Below are 5252 nucleotides of genomic sequence, written 5' to 3'. Positions count from 1 at the left end.
GAACGCGTGCCTGACAACCACTTCCGTTCTACAAGCAAACAAGGCTTGAATGTTTATCTCTTGGGTTCCTTAATCAGAATCCTCGTGGTATAAGCTAGAATTGATGACGGCATTCAAGAGAATCTAGAAGATCTAAACCTTGTCTGTGGTATTCTAAGTAGGATTCATGGATTGAATGACTGTGATGAGCTTCAAACTCGCGATTGTGGGGCGTTAGTGACAGACGCAAAAGAATCACTGGATTCTATTCCGACATGATCGAGAACCAACAACTGAATAGTCGTGCTGTGACAGAGCGCGTTGAACATTTTCACTGAGAGGACGGGACTGTAGCCATTGACAACGGTGATGCCCAACATACAGCTTGCCATGGAAAGGAGTAAGAAGGATTGGATGAAGACAGTAGGAAAGCAGAGAGACGGAAGGGACAAAGCTTCTCCATACGCTTATCTGAAGTTCTCACCAATGAATTGCAAGTATCTCTATCTTTATTTTATGCTTTATTCATAAATCATTCATAACCATTTGCATCCTCCTGACTGAGATTTACAAGATGACCATAGCTTCCTTCATACCAACAATCTCCGTGAGATCGACCCTTACTCGCGTAAGGTTTATTACTTGGACGACCCAGTGCACTTGCTGGTTAGTTGTGCGAAGTTTTGATAAAGAGTTGAGATTGCAATTGAGCGTACCATGTTGATGGCGCCATTGATGATCACAATTTCGTGCACCACTAATCATCATGTCGGAATAGGATCCATTGATCCTTTTGCGTCTGTCAGTACGCCCAACACTCGCGAGTTTGAAGCTCGTCACAGTCATTCAATCCCTGAATCCTACTCGGAATACCACAAACAAGGTTTAGACTTTCGAGATTCTCAAGAATGCTGCCAATGGATTCTACCTTATACCACAAAGACACTGATTAAGGAATCTAAGAGATACTCATTCAATCTAATGTAGAACGGAGGTGGTTGTCAGGCATGCGTTCAAAGGTTAAGAATGATGATAAGTGTCACGGATCATCACCTTCTTCATATTGAAGTGCGTATGAATATCTTAGATAGAAACAAGCGTGTTTGAATAGAAAACAGAAATAATTGCATTAATTCATCGAGACGCTGCAGAGCTCCTCACCCCCAACAATGGAGTTTAGAGACTCATGCCATCAAAGAGTATAAAGTTCAGATCTAAAATGTCATGAGGTACAAAATAAGTCTCTAAAAGTTGTTTAAATACTAAACTAGTTACCTATGTTTACAAGAAATGAGTAAACTAAGATGGATAATGCAGGAATCCACTTCTGGGGCCCACTTGGTGTGTGCTGGGCTGAGACTTTAGCTTCTCACGTGCCTGGGCTGTTTCTGGAGTTAAACGTCAGGGTTGTAACCTGTTTCTGGCATTTAACTCCAACTTGCAACCTGTTTTTGGCGTTCAACGCCAGAATGCAAGATGGAACTGGCATTAAACGCCAGTTTACGTTATTTATCTTCGAGCAAAATATAGACTATTATATATTGCTAGAAAGCCCTGGATGTCTACTTTCCAACTCAGTTAAGAGCGTGCGAATTGGACTCTTGTAGCTCCAAAAAATTTATTCCGAGTACAGGGAGGTCAGAATCCAACACCATCAGCAGTCCTTTTTCAACCTGAATAAGATTTTTGCTCAGCTCCCTCAATTTCATCCAGAAAATACCTGAAATCACAGAAAAACACACAAACTCATAGTAAAGTCCAGAAATATAAATTTTTCCTAAAAACTAATAAAAATATACCAAAAACTAACTAAAACATACTAAAATCTACATGAAGTTACCCCCCAAAAAGCGTATAAAATATCTGCTCATCACAACACTAAACTTAAAGTGTTGCTTGTCCCCAAGCAACTAGATAAATAAAATAGGATAAAAAGAAATTAAGAAGCAATAATATCTCAGAGTTTCAAGTGAAGCTCAAATTCTAATTAGATGAGTGGGGCTAGTAGCTTTTTGCTTCCGAACAGTTTTGGCATCTCACTTTATCCTTTGAAATTCAGAATGATTGGCATCCATAGGAACTCAGAATTCAGATAGTATTATTGATTCTCCTAGTTTAGTATGTTGATTCTTGAACACAGCTATTTTATGAGTCTTGGCCGTGGCCCTAAGCACTTTGTTTTCCAGTATTACCACCGGATACATAAATGCCACAGACACATAACTGGGTGAACCTTTTCAGATTGTGACTTAGCTTTGCTAAAGTCCCCAATTAGAGGTGTCCAGAGTTCTTAAGCACACTCTTTTGCTTTGGATCACGACTTTAACCACTCAGTCTCAAGCTTTTCACTTGGACCTGCATGCCACAAGCACATGGATAAGGACAGCTTGATTTAGCTGCTTAGGCCTGGATTTATTTCCTTGGGCCCTCCTATCCATTGATGCTCAAAGCCTTGGATCTTTTTTACCCTTGTCTTTTGGTTTAAAGGGCTATTGGCTTTTTCTTCTTCTCTTTCTTCTCTCTTTTTTTTCACTACTTTTTCTTGCTTCAAGAATCAATTTCATGATTTTTCAGATCATCAATAACATTTCTCTTGTTCATCATTCTTTCAAGAGCCAACAATTTTAACATTCATAAAAATCAATATAAAAATTATGCACTGTTCAGACATTCATTCAGAAGACAAAAAGTATTGCCACCACATATAAATAATTAGAATTTTCCTTATTAAAAACTCAAAAAAATATTGCCTTCTTATTCTAAAAATCTACTATTTTATTTATGTTTGATAATGATGAGAAAAATAAATTATAGCTTAATTGGAGATAAAATCAAAATAGATATACTAATTACTACTACTCATATATAACTTCTAAGGTAAATTCCTAATAAGAACAACTATCACACAGTTAAGGCTAGGGTTAGGACTCAACAACCTTTATTTTGGGAGGTGGATGCTCCTTTAATCTGTGGGGTGCTTGGCCCTTCAAGAGACAGCTTCTGACACTTCAGTTGCTTCAGTTCACGCCCTTGCTCTTCATGTTCCCTAAGCAGTTTGCAAAGCATGCTATTTTGATTTTGCTGTTCTTCCTTTAGTTGCTCCATAGCTTCTTGCAACTTGGTGACATATGCTTCAAGATGCTCCCAGTATTCAATTTGAGGGATTTCCGAGAGGAACTCCTGTGCTTTCCTCTTGATGGGGTCGTCCTGCACTTGTTGTCCTTTCATTGACTTTTTGGTGATTGGTCGCTCAACTGAGATATACTCAGTTACTCCCATCTTCACCCCAGCATCTTTACATAGCATAGAGATTAAGCTTGGATAAGCCAATTTGGCATCTTTGGAGTTCTTGTTTGCAATTGTGTAAAGTTCACAAGAAATCAGATGATGAACTTCCACTTCTTTTCCCAACATAATGCAATGAATCATTACTTCTCTTTTGATGGTGACTTCAGAGTGATTGCTAGTGGGCAGTATAGAATGCCCAATGAAGTCCAACCAGCCTCTGGCGACTGGTTTGAGATCTTCTCTCTTGAGTTAATTTGGGACACCCTTTGTGCTGGTTGTCCACATTGTTCTAGGGAGGCATATGTCCTCTAGAATTTTGTCCAAGCCCTTATTTGTTCTCATCATTCTCCTATTAAAGGAGTCTGGGTCATCTTTCAGCTGAGGTAGCTTAAAGATCTCCTTGATTTTGTCAGGGTGGAGGTGAACAATCTTCCCTCTGTCCAAAGTCCAATAGTCATAGAAGGCAGTTCCATCTATTCTCTGCCTGTCTATTTGCCACAGATTAGAGTATAATTCCTGAACCATGTTTCTTCATACCTTTGTTTCAGGATTAGCTAGGATTTTCCAGCTCCTATTTCGAATTTGATCTTGGATCTCCGGATATTCGTCTTCTTTCAGATCGAATTTAACTTCCGGGATCACTGACCTTAGACCCATTATTTTGTAGTAATGGTCTGAATGTTCTTTGGTTAAGAACTTCCCTTGATTCCAAAGTGGTTTTGGAATATTCTCTTTCTTGCCTCTTGGAGTGGTTTATTTTCCCTTAGGAGCCATGATCTTAGTGGATATTGGTTTAGTGATCACGGATAAACACACCAAACTTAGAGGTTTACTTGTCCTCAAGCAAAAGAAAGGAAAGGAGAAGGATAGAAGGAGAGACATTTTCGAATTGTGGAGGAGAGGAGGGAGGCCGAACGTGGATTTAAAGGGAAGGGGGTGGGTTTTCGAAAATTTTGAAAAAGTTAAGATAGAAGATATGATTTGTAAAAGATAAGTATGATAGGAAAAAGATGTAATTTAAAATTGAAAAGTTATGAAAGATATTTGAAAAAGATAAATCTGAATTTTGAAAAGAAGATATGATAAGTTTAAAAAGATTTGAGAAGAATTTGAAAAGATAATTGAGTTTTGAAAAAGATTTGAAAAGAAGTTGGAGAGGTTTTGAAAAGGATTTATGTTTAAGAATTAAGATACATTTGATATCTTTAAAAAAGGATTTGAAAAATTAGGATTTGTAATGTGTTTATGCAAGAAATTATGGATGCAAACATGAAAATTTGAAAAAAATCAAGTTGGGAACAAAAACTTCCTCCCCTCCATAATCCTGGCGTTAAACGCCCAACTGCTGCATGTTTTGGGCGTTTAACGCCCAATTGGTGCTTGGTCTGGGCGTTTAACGCCCAGCTATTCCTTCTGGCTGGCGTTAAACGCCAGAAACTCCCTTACACTGGCATTTTTCTGAACGCCCAGGACGCTGTAAATCTGGCTTTAAACACTCAGAAGATGCTTCTTTCTGGCGTTTAACACCTAGATGGCTATCTCTATTGGCGCTAAACGCCCAGTAGATGCTTCTGTTGGGCGTTTAACTCCCAAAACAGCTCTTACTGGTGTTTTCACACCAGTGAGCTTCTTTTTTGTTTTTTTATACTCTGAATCCTTCTGTAACTCTGTGAACTCATGCAATTGCTATTTTACCTTGAAGATAATTAATATGAACCTGTAAAATTCAATTAATTAACAAATAAGCTTTGTTAATGGCTGGGTTGCCTCCCAGCAAGCGCTTCTTTATTGTCTTTAGCTGGACTATTACTGAACTTTAATCAAGTCTTAGTTTTGAGCATTCTTGCTCAAAATTGCTTTCAAGATAATGTTTGACTCTCTGTCCATTAACAATGAACTTTTTGTTAGAATCATTATCCTGAAGCTCCACGTATCCATATGGTGACACACTTGTAATCACATATGGACCTCTCCACTGGGATTTC

This window comes from Arachis duranensis, chromosome 1, assembly GCF_000817695.3.
Source record: "Arachis duranensis cultivar V14167 chromosome 1, aradu.V14167.gnm2.J7QH, whole genome shotgun sequence".
Lineage (NCBI taxonomy): Eukaryota > Viridiplantae > Streptophyta > Magnoliopsida > Fabales > Fabaceae > Arachis > Arachis duranensis.
This window is presented reverse-complemented; position numbering follows the sequence as displayed.